Here is a 22,098-nt window from a genome sequence, read left to right on the forward strand (position 1 = left end):
TGTTCAACTTTATCCAAAGCAGACAAAGAACTTAGCAGGCTTCAAAAAAGTAGAAATGTATACATATAAAAATAATATCCACACTTACGCTAGTTGGGGCAAAAAATTATAAAGTATAATCAGTCCTCTTCCTTTAGGACATCAAACATAACAGATTGGGCGTAGGAAGAACAGATTTCCCCACTGGCATGTTATTGCCCAACTGTATCTTACACCTGGCCCTAAAGCATCTGGTACCAACCGCTCTTGGACACAGGCTACCAGATAAGATAAATCATTGGCCTTATCTGGCATGGAAACTCTTATGTTTCTGGCTGCAGCCAAGGCCAAAGGAAGGGTGGAGCAAGGGTGCTGGACCGATTTGTATAGTGGGGGTGCTGAGAGCTATTGACCCAAACTGTAAACCCCTTATATCATGGACTCATTCAAGCCAGGGTTGTGTGGCACTTTTCACCAGTGCTAAGTTTACATCATTGAAAAAAATAAATGAAGCATTGACATACTACATAGGGAACATTTTATATGGTGTGATTAAGTGAACACTGTCATTTGGGATTTGTGCACAGGATGCAGAGGCCTACACATTTTCAAAAGTCACTAGTAATTTTGCAGGCTTAGATTGAGACATGTTACAGAGACCTAATTTTCAGAAAGTGCTGAATATCTATACACTGAAAAAAAGTCTGGCCTCTTTTATGTCTCAAATTGAGCACCCAAAAATGGGAGCACCCAAAATTACTGTTCACTTTTGAAACTGTAGACCTTGAATAAGCTTGCATTCCTAGGGACTTCATCTGTCCCAGTAGCTGAATGGTGACAATGAAATCTCCTCACAAAGGAAACAATTTCAAGAGATAACCAGGAACAGTTTATTGTGTTCTGAAGCTGATGCTCCTACACTTGCATCAAAAGCCTAATGAGCGTGCTGGCTGGGGGGTATCCTCTCACAGCCACCTGTGCTACTGTTCAAAGATTAATGGAATCAACTGATGCAGCAAAAATGTCATCACCAAACCTTATGCTTTCACTACTCAGTGTCATTTAACCTCCCAGAGAATGTCAAGGAATAAACAAACCCTTCTTCCTCTACCTAACTTAACAGGTCAGTTTGGACCAAATCCCTTATCCTTTATTTTAAATATTCAAAAATCCAATTTTCAGGCTTATTTTCTTCATTATAGCAAAAAAAAAAAATTGCTTATTTGATTTGTAAAATGTTAGTGCCACTGCTCTAGTTTTATTTTTATATATTATATATATGAAAAAATAGGTTAGGGCAGTAGTGCACACAAATCAAATAAGCAATTATTTTCCTTTGCTATAATGAGGAAGATGCAGTGAATAGATGGCGAGAGTTTAGGCAACAGATGTGTGCAGGTCCTACGCTCTTGCCATCTATACAATTAATCAAAATACATATAAGCATTGTCAGAACAAAAGAGAAATGGTTTGACATGCTAGATCCCAAAGTTAGGATCCATTCATTAATTTTAGGAATATTTTTTAAAACCTCCCTTCACACAAAACCAGGACATCATGGCTGGCAGGCATTTTAACCCTTTTTGTTGTTGAAAGTGTATTTCACACTAAAGGTCACTTGACCCCATGCCCCCAGATTCTTCATGTTTAGATGTTGACGCTCTCTTTATTAAGATGAGTTCTTCATTAACCTATTTCCCATCCTAAATTAAATCTCCAAATGAGAAAGCCAAGAAAAAAAGGCTAAAAAAAACCATGATGACCTCTATGTTGGTCAGAGTGTGCACAGCCTGTCTTTGGTGTTCCTATTTCTTCCCCTTGTTGGAAAGAAGCTATGAGGGTGCACTCAGCAATAAACAGCCACATAAACTTGTGTATCAGCATCACGCACAAGCTCTGACTCCTTTCCCATTTTACTGCACTGTGTATCCTGGATGGCAATTTAATTTTGTCACTCAGTACTATATTTAATACATAATCCCTTTCTGTGGAAGCTTATCAGCCTTGGCAGACTTATTTGAGAAGCCTTTTGGCAACTTTTGCTCCTATGCTAGCTCTGAAGACATGTCAATATTGTACAAAGCATTTCTCAGAATATGCCGTGACCAAACAGACCCAATTAGCTACCAGCTGAAAAGCCTCAGAGTAATGAATTGGCTAATCAAGATGAAACTTCAGAGAAACTCTCACTTAGGTTAATTGTCATCAATATAACTCTTTCAACTGACTTGTTCACTGTCCTGCTTCACATTGATTAATGCATCCCAAAATGAATTAGTCTGAGACACCTTTTACTTGGATTTTCTCCCATGTACTGTATCCATTCTCTAATATGCCCTTGTTTACACACTAGAAATAACTGGGGGATGTTCTACTTGCTACACTTTCAACACATTTCCATTTAAATGTAAACCCCAGCTGCCTAAATACATTAATTAACTTTTTGAAAGCAAACTGGAAACCCAAAAGCTAGAAGTCAATTAATGAACATCATTTTCATTCAATACATGGGAATATTAGAAAAGCACTTAAAGACATCATGGTCTGTCAAAACAAACCCCTCAATTTATACACTCAACAAAATATATTTTCAAAGCTTTCCCCTTTGTAAAATGAATATTCCATCCTCTTTTCACACTAGGTATAATTATCTCAGGGAATGTTTCCTACTAACTCTCAGAACACATTTTTAAAAGGAATGGAAGGCAAACAGTTAAATGTCTTAACTTCTCCAGTTTCACTCCTATCACCCCACTTATACAAATACTTCTTGAACAAAAGGAGGGCGGAAAGGTATCCCTACAGAGAGTCAATCAGGCCCAGTTTCTCTGAGCAGACAAGGGACTGGAACAATGAAAAGGTTACCATAAGTCAACATAGGGGGTGGAAAATGAATAATTAAAAGATCTTTTGAGCTTCATAGTACTTTAGTGTGAATATGCCAGTGGACCAACAAAGCAGGCCCCATAGTACCTGGAAAAAGGAAATCCCTCTGGGATGGTCTACTATGGCCAGTTTAATGTCTCCTTCAAAGTGAAAAATCTGCTCACTATGAATAAACATTTAATATGCAGTTGTGCTTCCTTAAAAGTGCACGATGAATAAACTTTAAAACAGTCTCCATTAGCTGATTTATTTCACCTTACTTTAGCTGATATATACAGACAGCTTAATACAAATCACCAATCAATGCATTTTGCTAAAATGTGGGTGCACTACCATATATTTCATTTACAACTATCTCTTAAAACAGAGGTGGGCAAACTATGGCCTGTGGGCAAACTATGGCCCATGGGCCACATCCGGCCCGCAGGACCATCCTGTCCAGACCCCGAGCTCCTGGCCTGGGAGGCTAGCCCCCAGCCCCTCCCCTGCTGCCTCAGCTCGCTTGCTCCGCCACCGGCGCAATGCTCTGGGCAGCGGGGCTGTAAGCTCCTGGGGCAGCACAGCTGCAGAGCCCAGCCTGACCCAGTGCTCTGAGCTGCATGGTGGCAGCAGCGGCATGACCTGGCTCCAGCTGGGTGGCGTGGCTGTAGCGCCACCAGCCACTGGTGCTCCAGGCACCGTGGTAAGGGGGCAGGGAGCGGGGGCGGGGTTGGATAGAGGGCAGGGGAGTTTGAGGAGGTGGTCAGAGGTGTGGATAGGGATCAGAGGGGTAACAGGGGGTTGAATAGGGGCAGGGGTCCTGGGGGGAAAGTCAGGAAGGAGGGGAGGTTGGATGGGGCAGGGGGGAGCAGTCAGGGGCAGGGGTTCCAGGAGCAGTCAGGGAGAAGGGAGCAGGGATGTGTGGATGGGGCAGGGGTCCTGGGGGCGGGGGCAGATAGGAGGTGGGGGCTGGGCCACGGCCCCCTCCCCTAGCCAGCCTCCATACAATTTATGAAACCTGATGCAGCCTTCAGGCCAAAAAATTTGCCCGCCTCTGTCTTAAAAGCATGGTTAGTAGTTAGATTGTTTTTTGTTGGTAGTACAGAATAGGTGTTAGCATGACTCTGTAGGCCTTCTGCCCCTGGACGTCATAGGTTCCTGTTGCATAACGGGTAGGATGACCAGATGTCCTGATTTTATAGGGACAGTCCCAATATTTGGGGCTTTGTCTTATATAGGTGCCTATTACCCCCCACCCTCTGTCCCGATTTTTCACACTTGCTGTCTGGTCACCCTAATAATGGGACTTTGGTTCATATACAGTGTTTACACACAGTATTAGAGGGGTGCCAAGCTCTTTGTTGAGAAAAGACAAAGTTTACTGAAGAAACCACCCGTGCATTTATGACAGTCAGCGTGATCTGGGGAAGCTAGAAATGCCCTGAAGTCAAGCAATGGTGGGTGATAATTTATTCAGGTGCCTAAACAGCATGGGCTTAGGCGCATAACTTTAGGCATCCAAGTTCAGAAATTCTGGACCTCACCATTTCTTTGCAAAGATCACCTGGAAAATGCAAACCAGATTAAACTGATATATGCCAATTAAAAGGTCTGAAAGAACAGTAGCTTGTCTCCACTTTTTCATCAGAAGGAAGAGGGGGACATAAAGATCCCATGTACATGCACAATGTCTTTAAGATGGATCAGTTAACTTTGGTATCTATCCCCAAAGAATCATCTCACTGATTCTCTGCATAATTCTTAGTCTAGTTCAGGGGTCAGCAACCTTTCAGAAGTGGTGTGCTGAGTCTTCATTTATTCACTTTAAAATGTATTACTGGCACGTGAAACTTTAAATTAATGTTTTTAGAAGGTCCCTCTCTCTAAGTCTATAGTTATATAACTAAACTATTGTTGTATTGTAAAATAAACAAGGTTTTCAAAATGTTTAAGAAGCTTCATTTAAAATTAAATTAAAATGTTGATCTTACACTGCTGGCCTGCTCAGCCTGCTGCTGGTCTGGGGTTCTGTTCTGCTAGGCTGGTAAGGGTCCGGCTGGCAAGGGTCCAGCAGCCAGAACCCTAGACCGGCAGCAGGCTGTGCGGGGCCGGTGGCCGAGCCCCCAGACCGACAGTGGGCTGAGCGGCTCAGCCCACTGCTGCTCATGGGTTCCATCCACCAGTTCCTGCCAGCTGGGATCTTGGCTGGTGGACCTGCTCAGCCCACTGCCGGTCTGAGGTCTGAGGTCCCCGGCCCTGCCCACATACAGTGGGTACCTACCTTCTCCCTGGTTCTGGCCCATTCTCTTCCTCTCTCTGCACTCAGCTGAAGGTGGGAGTGCACTGAGCACAGGGCTGGGGGTGAAGGGTCTAGCCAGGAACTAGAATGAAGGAGGGGGCTCAGGGTTGGGGCAGGAGGTTTGGGTGTGGGGCACTTACCTGAGCAGCTCCCATTTGGTGCGAGGGGTGCAGGTGGGAATGTGGGGGGTGGGGTGGTACAGGAGCTCCCGTTTTGGTGCTCAGGGTTGGGGTGGGGATGTGGGGGGTGCATGGGGTGTGGGGGGTGCAAGAGTCAGGGCAGAGGGCTGGGGCATATGAGGGGGGTGCAGGTATCAGGGCAGGGGGTGGTGGGGCTGGCTATGTGTGGGGGTGCCAGAGTCAGGGCTGGGGTCATGGGGTGTGTGTGAAGGAGTCAAGCAGAGGGCTGGGTGTGTATGAGGGGGGGGTACAGGGCGACTGCGAACCTTTTACTTTCATGCCCATAAGTAGTCCTATTGGAGGTAAAATGACTCATTGTGGGAATAATTGTTCACTTTGGGGAGTATGGGTTTCACAGTCTGGCCCTTTGTGAGGATTAATGCATTGTTTGTAAAGTGTTTTAAAGATATTTAGCTTTGCATAGGTGCTTTATTACTGACGATGATATGCCCTGCAGTTTCCCCTGGCTCTGCCACACAATTAATTGCATGCATACTTTAAGGCCCTATCTGCTCATTTGTGGTGCTTGTCAGTTGAAAGACAAAGATCCAATTGCTATTTTCAAAATGGACTGGTGACAGCATCACAACCCTGGCCAACGTTCTTCCTCTCAATAAAAGCAGTTTCTAATGTCAGTGTCTAATGTGTGAGCTATTGTTGATTACAAATGACTGCTGAGTTTTGCTTACATAGTCACTGCACTTTTAAGGCCTAAATCTGATCTCACTTTCAGCAGTACACAGTGACTTAATTCCATAGAATTTACATACCAGTAAACAAGGAAAAAGGCCTCTCCTATTTAACTCATCACTTTGGAAAGCAGTATATAAAACCTGTCTATTTTCTTCTCTTCTACCATGTCACTGTGTGATATCTATTAGTATTTTAGATGAGAATGAAAATTTTAATGGTCAATAAAGTTGCCCAGAACATGAAATGAGTTTTATTGATTGAATGCATTGTTTACAAATCAAAATAACTAAATAATTCAGTAGAAACTGATAAATATTTAAAGGTAATTTTTTAATTTGATTTGTGAAGATTTACATGAATAAATCCACAAGCAACGACATCAGATTATATATTGCACAGGGCTGTGCAAAACTTTGGTAAAAAAACTTCTGCTTTTCATTGTGAAAGTGGATTTTGCTGAGGTTCAACAAAAGGCCTATTGAACATGTAGTAACTATTAAGCAAACTTCGTTGGGCTTCACACCAGGCCCATACAGGAAAATGGGTGAGTTTTACCCGGTTAGACTTAGACCTAGCCAGCCTGGGATCCCAGCATATGTTTGTTTCTGAGCTCTAACAGTTATCAGCCATCTAAGCCTGCCTACTCAGAAAATGGCAAAAGGTAAGAGGAAAGGTCAAGGTCTGTTACGTGTAAGGAATAAGACTTGTGACTCTAGTCTTCTTACCCCATGTTGTGGACTGGGATGTAGGTGGTCAAACCCAATGGTTAACAGCAGTGGTCAAAGTAGGAGTTGGGAGCCAGGAGTCTCACACTGGAGTCAGGGGTCAAGGCCAGGGGTAGGGCATAGAAGCACAGATCTGGAACAAATCAGGAGGGCAGGATGCAGGAACCAGGAAAAGAACAGAACTGGAAGGCAGCAATCAGGAACAAGGCGGGTATCGAGACTCAGGCAAGAAAGCAGGGTCCAATGTAGCAGCCAGCCAGGAATTTACCTAGTTGCTCAGACACTTCCTGTGCCTCCTTCTGGCACAAATAGTTAATCTGAGCCAGAGAGGCTGGATGTCTCCTCAAATTATGAGCTCCATGGGTGGTCTCTCTTGTGAGCTAGGGTCTACCAGCTGATGCTCCCTGCTGGTACCAGCAAGCTGCCAGGTGGTGGCCGCGATTTGAGGACTGCCGAAGAGACCCATGATCCCTCACTCCCCAGCCCCTTTGGGGGGGTGGGGTCTTCTCTTCTCTTACTGTTGAAGGCTGTCAGGGCTGTTGTGGATGATAAAATCCAAGAAAAACATGGTGGTTTTGGCCAAATTAATACAATACACTAATAATGGGAATGAAGATCATATTAACAGTGAGGATAATCAAATATTGCAACAATTTACTGAAGGATATCGTAGACTCTCCATTGCTTGAATTCTTTAAATCAAGACCTGATTTCTTTCTAAAAAATATGCTCTAGCTCAAACAGAAGGTATTGGCTTGATGCAGAAATTACTAGGTGAGGTTCTTTGGCTTTTTTTATGAAGAGGGTCAGACTAGATGTCGAAACGGTCCCTTCTGGCTTTAAATGCCATGAATTTCAATTTTAAAATGTTGGCTACTTTTGAACTGGAAAAAAAAATGAATTGAACCCAATGGAAAGGAAACAACATCATTTTTCCCAGCTGTAATTCTATCCATTAAGGTTTTGTCTATGAACAAACTGAAGAACTTTACACAATGGGTTTCTAGTATAATGTGATCATAAAAAATGTAATATCCACAAATACATCCAGATCTTCTATTCCTCGTCACCATCCCTATGTGCTCCGTCTAACTTTGCTCCTGATGAATGAGAGTACACATTTTAGAAAGAGAAATGTGTACTCTCCCTGCTTTCATGAACATGGGATGCTTGGCGAACAACTACCCTTGCCCTGTTTCTACTTTGAGTCGCATGCTGATCTCTGCTCTGTGGGACCTGAGGATTGGTGCCAGATTGCTCATTAGCATTATCCTTGTTCCCATGTCATATTCTGAAATTCATAAAACTGAATAATCATAGAGAAACTGCTTAGACACTGACACTGTTTTGGAATAATGGTGGCATATATCCCACATAAAAGGAGATTTGTATTTTACTAATGAATTCATCAGTGGAAGTATGCTTTGATGACAGATTTTTTGGATGAGGTTCAATGGCTCACTAGCATTAACCATATTAACCTGGTGCAATTATTTATACCAGGCAGAATAAAATGTGACACTAGATCATAAGAGAGAGTCTTCAGGAAGAAGGACATCATTCAGGAGGAAAATGAACCTGGACTTCTCTGATATTGCCCCTTCTTGCTAGTTTAATAGTATGATGCAATAACAGACCAAGAAGAAATCACCATGCATGCCTCTTGGGGTTTGCCATGAAGAAGTTACATAAAACCAGCATTGTGGCTGAGAGTTCTGACCTCCCACTTTCTGAAAGATAACAGACAAACATTATTGGATTATCTTAAAAGTAGACTCTCAAATCTTTAATTTTGGTCTAGATACAGTGTACAGCTGTCATCAGGGTTCCCCCATTCTTGACAAGGCATCAGCCATCACATTTTCCTTTACCTTGGTATGAATTACGTCCATGTCAAATTCCTGAAGGGCTAGACTCCAACACAGTAAGCTAGAATTGGTTTCTTTAGCTCGGTGCAGCCATGTCAAGGAGACATGATAATTTTAAACAGTAAATTTGTTACACAAATAAGGTTTAAGTTGCTTAACAGCCCAGACAATGGCATAACACTCTCTCTCAATCACAGCATCATTTTGTTCATAAGAACATAAGAACATAAGAATAGCTGTACTGGGTCAGACCAAAGGTCCATCTAGCTCAGTATCTGTCCACCAACAGTGGCCAATGCCAGGTGCCCCAGAGGGAGTGAACCTAACAGGCAATGATCAAGTGATCTCTCTCCTGCCATCCATCTCCATCCTCTGACGAACAGAGGCTAGGGACACCATTCTTTACCCATCCTGGCTAATAGCCATTTATGGACTTAACCACCATGAATTTATCCAGTTCTCTTTTAAACACTGCCACATTCCTAGCCTTGACAACCTCCTCAGGCAAGGAGTTCCACAAGTTGACTGTACGCTGCGTGAAGAAGAACTTCCTTTTATTTGTCTTAAACCTGCTGCCCATTAATTTCATTTGGTGACCCCTAGTTCTTGTATTATGGGAATAAGTAAATAACTTTTCCTTATCCACTTTCTTAACATCACTCATGATTTTATATACCTCTATCATATCCCCTCTTAGTCTCCTCTTTTCCAAGCGGAAGAGTCCTAGCCTCTTTAATCTTTCCTCATATGGGACCCTCTCCAAACCCCTAATCATTTTAGTTGCCCTTTTCTGAACCTTTTCTAGTGCTAGAATATCTTTTTTGGAGGTGAGGAGACCACATATGTACACAGTATTCGAGATGTGGGCGTACCATATATTTATATAAGGGCAATAATATATTCTCAGTCTTATTCTCTATCCCCTTTTTAATGATTCCTAACATCCTGTTTGCTTTTTTGACTGCCTCTGCACACTGCGTGGACATCTTCAGAGAACTATCCGAGATGACTCCAAGATCTTTTTCCTGACTCGTTGTAGCTAAATTAGCCCCCATCATATTCTATGTATAGTTGGGGTTATTTTTTCCAATGTGCATTACTTTACATTTATCCACATTAAATTTCATTTGCCATTTTGTTGCCCAATCACTTAGTTTTGTGAGATCTTTTTGAAGTTCTTCACAATCTGCTTTGGTCTTAACTATCTTGAGTAGTTTAGTATCATCTGCAAACTTTGCCACCTCACTGTTTACCCCTTTCTCCAGATCATTTATGAATAAATTGAATAGGATTGGTCCTAGGACTGACCCTTGGGGAACACCACTAGTTACCCCTCTCCATTCTGAGAATTTACCATTAATTCCTACCCTTTGTTCCCTGTCTTTTAACCAGTTCTCAATCCATGAAAGGACCTTCCCTTTTATCCCATGACAGCTTAATTTACGTAAGAGCCTTTGGTGAGGGACCTTGTCAAAGGCTTTCTGGAAATCTAAGTACACTATGTCCACTGGATCCCCCTTGACCCTCCCTTTGTTCAGTGAGGGGGGTCAGTTTTTTGCTTAAGTAGGCAATGGGGTGCCTGTGACCCCCTCCAACTCCATCGTGCATCAGTACTGCACCAATCTAAAATATGAAGCATCAGTACACAGCCAAATGATTTGCTGAAATTAGGACTGACTGAAACCTTTCTCTGTTCATACCACTTGTTCTGGTTTTCTCTTTTTTTTGTAAGGTCTGTTTTGGGGGGCCACAATGCCACTAAACCCCTTTTCAAAACTATGGCAATAGTTAGTCAGACTTATAAAGGATTGGACTTGCTTCTTTGTTCCAGAGGCAGGCCATATCCTAAAGGCCTCTACCTTTAAAGGGTTGGGGCAAACCAACCCACTGCTCACTCTGTGTCCTCGGTAGGATACATCTGCAGCCCTGTCTTGCATTTGGAAATCTTGACAGTGAAGTTGGCTTCCCTCTGCCTTAGTAACACAATTCCCACATGGTTTAAGTGGTCTTGCCAGGAGCTACTGAAAATAGCCAAGTCATCTATGTAGGCTCTGGCAAATGTTTGTAACCCCTGCAGCACCTCATTAACAAGTCACTGAAAGGTTGCCCCAGAGTTTATTAATCCAAAAGCCATAACCTTAACTTCATGTAATTCAGATGTCACTATCAGAGAAGATTTTTCCTGGACATCAGCATCTAAGGGAATTTGCCAGTACTCACGAGCCAAATCCAGTGTGCTTATGAATTTTGCACACACTCCCAATAGGTCCAGTAAATCCTCTACTTGGGGTATGGAGTAAGGATCAGGCGTCCTGTAATCTACACAAATTATCATGGTTTTGTCCTTTTTAGGTACCATCACAATAGGAGACAACAGGGGTGTTTTGACTTAGTGATTAGCCCCATTTTCAGCCTCCTCCTGGATCTGCTTCTGCATTTGCCCTTTACCCAGCATGCTCTGCTAGGAACGGGGCAGGGCCCTGTGGTTTGAATGGAGTGTACAGTCTTGTTAGTCAAACCTGGCCAATTGGAAAATACCTGTGTGTTGTGCTTTAAAAGGGTCAGCATTTCCTGCTTTGGGGGTAGAGTTAATCCATCCCCAAACTCGATGCTTTCCAGAGGAGTTTCTCCCCTGCTCTCTTTGACTGAATAATTAAAGGGGTGAAGAGGTTTCCTCATCAGCACAACATATGTTTACTGCTATCTTCTTGTAATGGTAAGTTTTTAATCTATTGATATGCACCATTTGCACAGATACTCTGGCAAATGCCTCTTTAATAATGATCAAACACTTCTGATATAAACCACAACTTTTGCAATTTTTTTTAACTGTTTCAAACATAGGAGGCCAATAGAATTCTGCTTCAGCCTGTCTCAGTTTTTTTCCACTCCCAGCTGTCCTGTGAATGGGCTATTTGGGGCAATTTTCTCCCATATGCCTCAGGCACAACTACTTGCTTGCAAATCTCGCCAAAACAAACCTTCTTGCATAAAAAGAAAAAAAATCTACCCTTTCCTTCCCCAGCCGGGATATCATTCTGCGCTGCACATCTCTCATGTTCCAAAGTAGGATGAGTTTGCTGAGCAGACACAAATTCCTTTTGTGCTTCACTTAAGCCCAGAGCTGATTCTGGCAAAACAGAGGAACCTTACAATGAAACTGCTATTCTCAACAGACAAAGGCTTGAGGAGGATTTCGCTCCCTTCACAGTCTTCTTCATTGACCACAGACAAAGCAGGTGTTTCCTGGGACCTGGTTATAACATTAGTATGCTTGGACATGGCTAAAATGTTATTACCTATGGTAGCAAATTCCTAATGCCAACCACAACATCACCTTTAAAATCTTCCCACTCAATGTGGACTTTAGCTGGAGGAACAGTCAGAAAATTCAACCAAAGCTAAAATATTCAGACTTTTGCCAGGTAGTTTGTCTTCTTCCCTCACAAAATTTTTCTTAACCAAAGTGACTTGAGAGGCAGAGTCCCTTCACTCAGTACACTCAATACCCTTTACTCTCACACTCTTACTACCACTCCAAGACTCAGTTCTAATATAGTTTATGAGGTCACTCACCTACTTCACAATTTCCTCTGGGATCAAGGTGGTAGCCTCAGCAGTCATGGTGGTAGCACTGGCACTTATGGTGAGGGTTCGGGGTGCAGACTGTGGGGTCATTAAGTTTGGGGCTATTTGATTTTATATGGCCAGGAGCCCCACAGTGATGGCAAATTGTCTGTTTTACCCTAGGATAAGAGGTTCTAAAAATCTGGATTTCCTTGAGGTTTTTTAAACAAAGTTGGGGTTAGGTTTATTCTTAAACCTTTCATCACTTTTAATCTGGGGAACAGAGGGATTACCCTTTCCCCTGAGGTTTGCATCCCTCCCGAGTCCTTGATTCAACATTCATTAGCAATTTCTGCTGCCACCAAAACCCTGGAAGGTTTTTTGTCAGAGGATGTGTCTACACTGGCAGAGTTACATCGCTGGCAGTTACATCGCCACTCAGAGAGCGCTGAAGAGAAACCGCTGTTGTGTTCACACGCTGTTAGCTGCCTGTGAAATAGCGTGTTCACTTGCATCGGTATTTGGAGCGGTGCACTCTGGGCAGCTAGCCCACAGAGCACCTCTTCCTCTTCTGCTGCTAAGAGTTGTGGTAAGGCAAAGGGGGTTGCAGGGCATCCTGAGTCCTGTCCCAGTGCCACCGATGCATTGCTTCCCATCCCAGCAATCCCTGTGCTTCCGTCCACATTTGGCTCCATTTTTCAACGGTTTCTGCCTCTTTGGTCTGCAGGAATGGTTGACCAATATGCTGCTTACTCTCACTAACATGTCACGAGTGGCAGTGGAGTTATTCCTTAAACTACAGACGCAAAAGGAGTTAAATGTTGATCTCGCCACGCATAGTAGCTATGACATGACATTGCTTGTTGCATTCACAGAGGTGCTGACCACCGTGGATCGCAGGAAGGAGCGGTTCAGCAACAGACTGGGCAAGTGCAGAATGACTGTTGAGAGTGCTTTTGGCCATTTAAAAGCCCACTGGCACTGGACCTGGCCAATGACAATATTCCTATGCTTATAGCCCTGTGCTGCACACTCCATAATATTTGTGAAGGGAAGAGTGAAAGCTTCACTCAGGGCTGGACCACTGAGGCTCAGCGCCTGGAGGCTGAATTTCAACAGCCAGAGACCAGGGCTATTAGAGGGGACAGCACAGGGCCATAAGGATCAGGGATGTCTTGAGCAGGGGTGGCTCTAGCAATTTCGCCGCCCCAAGCAGAGCGCCCCCCGCGGCATGCCGCCCAAAGCACGTGCTTGGTGTGCTGGGGCCTGGAGCCACCCCTGGTCTTGAGGCACCAATTTGATGCTAAAAGCCACTAATATTTGTTGCTATGCTCAGAAGTACAGTGCTTGTACTGCTAGGATTGTGATTGGGGCAAAAGATGCACTATGAAGGTTTAAGAAAATTGCCTGTTGCTTTGCAGGGCTCTGTTTGCTTTCAGTTAATGGAATAAAGTTTGCTTTCAAACCAAAACAATTTTTATTAAAAAAAGAACAACCAGAGGAGAGAGACAAACTAAACAAAAAACCACATCAGTACTGTGGGGTATGGGGGAAGGGAGGGTCCCAGGAGGAGGTGGGGTCCCAGGACAGTTAAAGATTTGTGTATATCCAGGTATCATATCCAACATTCTCCTTTGGAGTACAGTGCAGTGGGTGCTGTACTTCAGCAGGGCTAAACGGGTGTTGAGTGCAGTGAATACTGGGAGTCCACAGGCTGGAGTGTGACGGGGCAGGAGTGGAATGCAGCGGGTACAGACTGGAGCCAGGAGGTTGATAAGAGTGTGTTGGTGTTGTCTGGTGGGCTCATGGGAAAGAGTTTTGCGACAGCAGCTGCAGGGGAGGGTGGGCACAGAGCTGCTCGATTTGCAGTGCTAGTAGCGCCTGGAGCCTGCCCTCTTGGCACTCTGTGGCTTCATTGTGCCATACTGCGTTCTCCTTTTGGTCCCTCTTCTCACTGTCCCGCCACTCCTTCAATTCTTGTTTTTCAGCCACAAAGTCCTCTTTAGTTCTTCTGGGCTGCTTTCTCATTTTGCGCAGCTGTTCAGCCGGCGATAAAGAGAGAGGCTGGGTTCCAAAGTCATCTCTGAAGCCGAAATGCAACATTTTACATGAGCACACAGACCACTGATCTAAAACACAGCTACTATTCACATACCTGTCACTAGCTGGTTGACCCCAGGCAAGCACACTTTAGTCACAAGACCCCCAAAATGGTGAGCAACTGCAGGGGCAGGGGAAATCAGTGTTCCAGGACCATACTGTATACTGGGCATGTGGCTCTTGGGGAGAGCCAGCACTGTCGGAGTGGACTGATAATCATTAGTGTCCCCACATTTTCTACTGGTGGTGTTCATTATGGAAGATATCTCGCTGCTGAGGGTGATCAGGGAATCCAGGGAGGGTCTTCTCCAAGACTGTGGCTTCCTCCCTGGCCTTTATGCAGCTCGCTTGTGTGCAGCAATGGTCTCCCCACACAGTAATGGCACAGTGGCGTGGGAAAGTTATCCTTAATGGGGCAAGAAACAAAGCAGCTCTGCCAAAGAACCTGCAGGAGTGAATTGCCCGGTATCGCCACAACAGTTTTGTGGAGACCTCTGAGGCAGATTCCCATGAAGTGAGAGAGCCAATCAACACCCTGTTCTGCTGCTCAGACTAGGCACATGGTGGTGCATGCATCATACAGACACAAGCCTGCTTTCTGTAATCCTCCTGCCCCCAACAACTCACTTCGGCGATTCCCAAAATCAAAGCCACTTACCAGGAGCCTCCTCTCCTGTTTACACTTTGCCAAGCTCCGACAGCTGTGACTGGCTAGCCTCCTCCAGGGTAGAGAAGAGTTCCTGGATGCATGCATCTCTGACCTCTGAGTCATCCTCTGCCTCTGGATTCCCTTCCCCCTCTACATCCTCATCCAAGATTTCCTCCTCCTGGCTCAGTCCACTCTCGACTGCCATACAAACAACCAAAGTATCCACAGGGGCCTTCGCAGTGGAGGTGGGGTTGCCACAGAGTATTGTGCCCAGCTCTTTGTAGACTGGCAGCTTGTGAGAGCAGCACCGGAGCAGTTGTTTGCCTCCCCCGCCTTGTGGTAGGTGTTCGGCAGCTTCTTCACTTTGACACTGCACTGTGTCCCAGTCATGGCCCCTTTCTGTCATGCATTGTGAAATCTGTCCATAGGTATCATAATTGCTATGGCTGGAGCACAGCTGGGACTGGACAGCCTCCTTTCCCCAAATGCTGATGAAGTCCAGCAGCTTGGCATTACTCCAAGTGTGTGTGGGGGAATCACCTGGTGCATGGAGCAGGCATGGTTACCTGGAAAGATGCGCTGAGACCACTGCATGCGTCACTGAGCAAATAGGAAGGGGACTTTCAAAATTCCCAAGGAATTCAAGGGGTGGGGCTCACAGTTGGTCACCTGACGGCAGGGCAGTAGAGTTCAAACTGATGACCAGAAAGACGAGAACAGGCATAGCGGGACACCTGTCAGAAGCCAATTGCAGTGTAGTAATTGAGCAGGGTGTTTACGCTGGCACCGCAGCGCTGTAGCCCTGGAGCAGAAAGCTCTACACCTCTCTTCAGGGTGGTTTTTTACAGCACTGCAACTGCGCAGTTTCTGCACACTAAGTGACTTGGTAGTGTGTACACCTTGGGAGTTACAGCACAGAAAGCTGCTTTACTGCACAGAAACTTGCCAGTGTAGACGAGGCCAGAGATGGCTACTTTTACTTAATCAGTGATGACCTATAATAATTGCTGTGTCACCAAATCTAACAACTTGTCAAAGCTACCATCAGCATCTCAATCATCCATTTTTTAAACATAACTACACACCTTATGTACATATTCCACGAGTATGTGAAGTTATGAAATTTTGCTCTATGGTTGTTTACTGAAATGTTGTAAGTTTGAGAGTCTCTATTACTAGGTGATGATTCACTCCCAGGAGGGGGTTAAGTGACCATTAATCAGCAGGGGAGCTGTAAAAAGGGATTTACAATACTGTCAGAGGGCTAAACAAAGATCACACAATGAGGGATTGCTCAACTTTGTGACTCAATAAAGCCCACCAGACATGTCTGGGCTAGTGTCTTCCAGACTGAAGATGTAGAATAGGGGATAGTGGCATCATGCATTGGGCTTTCTCCTCCCCAACCTACACTAGAAGAAACAAAAACACTGGGAAGACAAAGACTTGAACTGTTCACTTCATTCTAAAGGTAGCAGCAGTGTGACCATATATTCCACCTTCTGCACTTGTTGAATGTTTGGAATGCAAAGGGCAAGGTATGTGTACAAAAGGTGAGATCATGACTGGCCCTTACATGGCCATGTAGTGGGGACGGGACTGAGTAGGGAGCTTCCCACCACATTAGCATGGTCTTTGTAAAGGTCAGCTAGAATTGCAGCCCCTATGCTCAAGGGAGGCCTGGGGTTGCTATCTAGATATTCCCATCAAAGGGCAACTCAGCTGGAAGGTAGCAGGAAGGGATGGAGAAGGGCAAGAAATAGGCAGAGCAATGGCTCTGTGCTCCTCATGCCAGCAGTATCATAATGTAACCCTTAAAGAAGTGTAGTAGTCCATGTACTCAGCTCACACACTGGGAAAGCTCTCAGAGACAGAATGCCTCACGGCGCTCCTTCCATGCACTTTCTCCAAGGTAGAGCAGTGGCTAAAACTACAATATTGCTCCCAAACAATACAAAATATGCCACAGAGCTCTGCAGTGTACTTGAGAGAGGACTAAGGGCTTGATTTTTACCATACTTACTATTCTGCGAAAGGTCACATTGCATTAGGTACTATTAATGCCTCAGAGTAGTAGAGTGAGGCCCAAAATTTGAATTGTTTAGTTATGTACACAATCCCAATGTGTAGGCATGGCACAGAATGAGGATCCAACATTAAGCATTAGTCTGCAGGATAGCAGTGTTCAATGACCTTTATAATCAGGTCTTCATTCCTCTGAACTCTAAAGTTGGGCTTCTTCGTGTTTGGGCTGCAAGGACCCAAATGGAGGCAAATGTTTTGCAGGCCTGCACCGAGGGAGAGCAAAAACAGCAGGAAACTTAGAAACAATGGAAAGCAACAGCTAGAACAGGCTGCAGAACTGAATTCTTATGTGAGAATGCTTTGAGCAGTGCCTGTTCAAGTGCTCTAAAAGGGTAATTAAATGGAGAAAGATATTTCATAGAAAGATTTGTGCCCAGTATTATAAGTTTACCTTATTGATGCTTTGTTTTGCCTATATTATTTTGCACAATCACTAGTTAACTGCATTCAGCTTTACATGTTTTCTTCATCAGCAGAAGAAATGTCAAGGAATTCTGAAAAAAATGAGCATGGCAAGAAACAAGAGTTCTCAAATGCACTCAAGCATGATCTGCTTTCCTTCTCTGCAAATCTTACCCCTCACTGCATACTAAGGGCTTGATTCTCACCTTCTATATGTTGGTGTAGGACATTAGTGACTTTCGAGGTAAAACTAGGGTACATGTTGTGAGTTTCTCAGCGATATTGATTCTAAGTAGATACAGGTGTGGTAAGTTTTGATGTGTTAAAATGAAAAGAAAAAAATCCTTTAAGAAAAAATGGGAGGCTTTTTCATGATGTTCTGTCATTCCTTGTTTAGATCCTAACTGCAGTGCATAATCCTCAAAGGAGAAGGGCTGGAAAGGGCAAAAGTGGCTCTAAACTACCTCTACACGTCCTCCAATCCTGGTGCTGGTGGTGATTGAAGCTGGTGGTGATGCAAGCCATAGGGCTGTTGGTGTCCCTAGGCCTAAATAAACCAAAGTGGTAACCAAAGGTCTTCCATGCTGTGAACTTTAACCAGCCTAAGATGCTAACAGACAGCAAGCAAAATGTGTAACTGTCAGCTGTCTCAGCTTGCAGCTGTAGGACAGTTTGAAACAGCAAAAAGCGGCGGGGAGGAGGGGGAGGAAAATCTGCATGTGTCTGTGCTGTGAAGGCCACAGATAAATATGTGAATGGGAACTTTTCTAACACGCTGAAATGTAATGTTTAAAGTAACTGCTGTTGGGAAGGGAGGGGTGAGGGGGAAAACCAAACAAAAGGCTTACACAAACAAGGGGGGTATAAATGCTGGGACCCCGCCTGCACGCGGGTGTGCAGGATTTGAGAATGCTTTTTCTCCCTGGCACCTTATTTGGGCTCAAATAAACTTGGTTTGCTTCTCCACCCTGGTGTGTTAATTAGTGCAATGCACACCGGGCCACGAACCCCCGCTGTTGCTTTTCCTCGGGCCCTTTGAGTCGGCAACAGTTTTGGCATCCCTGGGTGGGCTCGAGGCAAAATTGCCCCTTGCCCGGACTCCTCCAATGGCCGGTGGACGATGGTCACAGCCGACGCCCAGCACGCACCGGTGCCTTTACCGGGGGCCTCGGCAGAGATGCGTCAGGCTGACCTTGAAGGACACAACGGTGCAACGCACTCAGATAGTGGAGAAGCAGTTGCGGGCGACAGTGAGGAACCGGTCCTGTGGATAAGGTAGGAACAGTCCAGTGCTGTGAACCTTTTTTTCCTGTTAAGACCTGGGGACACCCAGTGTCTCCCTAGAGTATGGGGCAGGGACAGAGTATAGGTAGGGCATGGTGTACTCCCTTAGAATGCATTCTGAAGAATTGGAAAGTGTTTGAATCAGATCCATTGACTAAAAGTAAACTGAAAAGATTTTGTACAGTAGACTGGCCTCAGTATCAGTTAGAGAGCCAGGAAAGGTGGCCAGCAGAAGGATCACTTAATTACAACATGATCCTTCAATTACTTCTGTTTTGTCAGCGAACAGGTAGCTTCTGAAGCTGTTTGTATGGAGAGCTCTTGTAAAAAATCCCCCATCATATGCCCCAGAGCTGCACTGGGAGGAGAACTGTCCGTGGGGACGTCTGTCTCTGTTGGGCTCATGCCATCTGAACTTATTGACTGTGCAGCAAGATAAGATGCATCGTGGTAATAGGAAATAAAGGCCTTGGTGTGTGTGTGTGTGTGTATACCAGTGTGAGTAATTGTTACCGGAAGACGCCCAGAGTACCCTGTGAAGCGAATGCTCATGATCAGGACTACTCTAACGCAAGCCCGGTAACTAGTGGATCTTTAGGAGATCCGACCCACGGTGGGCCGACTTGGCCTGGCATCGTCCGGCGAGGAAGCTACCTGGGTCTAGGAGTGTGTGAACCCATCTTCCCTCCCCCCCACTTCCTTTCCGTGTGGGCTACTGACAGTCTGATCATCTCACTGGATGCAATCAGAGTAAGCGGCGCCGTCTCCCAGAGACTAGCCGATGCTCTTTGCTGAAGGGAGGTGTAGGAGAGTCATGGTCATCCCCGTTAGTCTCTTCTGTGTGAGTGTCCTGTAGGGAGAGATCCTTAGTTTATGAACCACTAGCGCGGACAGGGCACCCTCTCTGTGTGTGTAAGTGGAAAATGGGTAAGGGACAGTCTAAACATTCCACCTCACCCCCTAAGGGTACCCCAGCATATTACATGTACGTACATTATGGTCCTAAAACCTGCAGGTATTTAGAGAATTGGAATCTTCACACGTGTGAAAATCCATCTAAACAATGCCCATTAGAAGGTACCTTAAATCTAGATAAGATCATATATCTCAGAGGAGCTTTTAATCACCAAAGAAAAGCCTCTGACACAGTGTGAGCAATTTGTCTAGGAACGGGTTAATTTGAAATTCAGCTTGTCCCAGAGATAAAGGGAAAGTTGCTTTGTGTTCAAGGTCAAGAACCAGCGCAGACTATGCTAAGTGCAAAGAAAAACTGTTTTCAGCCCCAGCTGGTTGTGGAAAAATAGAGACAGGCAAACCAAAGGCAGTACAAGTTACAGAATTGAAATTACATTTGCAAAGCTTAACTTTCCAGTGAGACATGTGTGAGAATTAAAGTGGCTTAAGGCTTGGGGCATTCATATTTTTCCTAAGTGAGGTGGGAGCATTCCCAACACTCTCCATTGTTGTTTTATTATTTTTAATGAAGCTTTAAAATTTGATTATATGGTGTATTTTCTCTATCCTCCCCCACCGTCCTGCAGTGTCAGTCTGATCACCTGACATGAGGGATAAATTGGTAACAGAAATTTGTCACAGTTTGGTGAGCAATTAAGAATGGGGGAGCCCTGCAGAATTTACACCATCTATCTGTTTTACCCTTGTTATTTTATGTTTGCTTTGTTTGGTACTGTTGGTGTTATATGTTAAGAATTGTATGATTAAAAGTGAGCCCTAATAGAATAAGGAAACACTATTTGGTTTTGGTGCACTATCTAGTTTTGGTTCTGTTCTGTTTAACCGGTTACTGTTGTTTTTCTGCTCTGTTCATTTGGGCATTAGGTGTGTGGACGGAACTGAACTTCTCGTTCGTAATTCCTCAGGGTGGAAGCCATGTGTGCGACGAAGCTCTGAGGTTGTATTGAGATCCTTCTGTCCCGCCCCCTGTAACGGACAATGTAATAGAAGTAGGAAAAATCTGGCTTAGACTGTAATTTTCTCTGCTCTCTGTGTAATTTTCTTTTCTGTTTAAGTGTCAGCAGACAAATGGGTGGGTCTCTGGGTAGACCCCCTAATGGGGTTTGGATTATTTGTTAAGTAAATGGCCTTTACCCAATGGCCATGTATTTTTGCCCAGGTGGCAAGCCTCACAAGGGAGGACTCGGGTAGTCTTGTAAGTAAAAATGTTTTAGGGAAAAGACCAGAAGGGTGGGGGCTAGTTGAGAAGCCCACCCTCCTAGCTAAACTGGTAGTGGAACAAGTTTGTGCCCATGGAAGTGACGGTTCAGCGAGAAAAGCAGGATCGGGCCCAGGTGGGCAGGCAACAGACAGAGAGATTGGAGAACAGGTTGGAAACTTTTGAGGGTAGTGGAAAAAAAAAGGAGTAAGTGAGTATAAGCATGGGAATTTCAAATACTCAGAAGGATATTTGGAATGGTGATTTGAATCGGTAAGTGGCTGTTGGAAGGCAAGCAAGTGATTTAAGGGAAAAGCAAGTGATTTTTAAGGGAAGGTGAAGAGTTAACTCTGTAGTTGCTGGAGGGAACAGCAGTTGAACTTTGTAAAAATGCTAAAGAGAAAAGTTTTTGGTGTCTTTGAAATGTTTGTAAATAAATTCAGGCAAAGAAAATATGGGGTAATTCCCCTGTTTTGCCTGAAATCAACAAGAGTATTTGTATATTTTAAGTAATGATTGACTGCCCAGAAGGGGTAGACCCCTGTTTTTGTCTTTCAGATAATCAAAGAAAACTAATGCCAGCTGAACAGCATTCAACATACCATGCATTTACTAACAGAGTAAAAATTATGTTTTGTGTTCTATGTTCTGTCTTGTGGTGTTTGTCTTGTGGCCAGAATTGATGTGTTTAATATTTTCATGGGATGGTCTGATTTGAAATCAAGCGGAAGGGTTGGATTGAAATGCAGATACTGGTTCTGTTCAACTTAGAATACAAAGTGTTTGGATACATCAGAAAAATGTGATATACTAAAGTCTAATACATTTTCTTAAGTAAGAGAAAGAAACTTCATTGGCCAAATCTTTTAAGTGAAAATTGTTATTAAAATTTGCATACTAACAGTCTTTAAAAGCAAGGGCTGGGGATTGTGGGAAACTATTGGACTAGAGGTTATATTAAGTAAACTTCTCAAAGTGGGTATGCTTGTCCTGGTTTGTTGTTTTAAACCTCTGTAATAAGGTTATTTTAGTGAAAGGGTATATGTGGCATACATTAAATAATAAGACTAATGTACTGTATAACAGCAATGTGTATGTGTTCATTGTTAACAAAAGGTGTATAAGTAAAAGTTTCCTTTATAGGTTAAAGAAGCCAAAATGGAAAAAGAAGAAAACGAGTTAACTGAGAAAAAAATAGCTAACATGCTCAGTCTAAGAATAAGGCGCTGG

Source organism: Mauremys mutica, chromosome 6 (assembly GCF_020497125.1).
Source record: "Mauremys mutica isolate MM-2020 ecotype Southern chromosome 6, ASM2049712v1, whole genome shotgun sequence".
Lineage (NCBI taxonomy): Eukaryota > Metazoa > Chordata > Testudines > Geoemydidae > Mauremys > Mauremys mutica.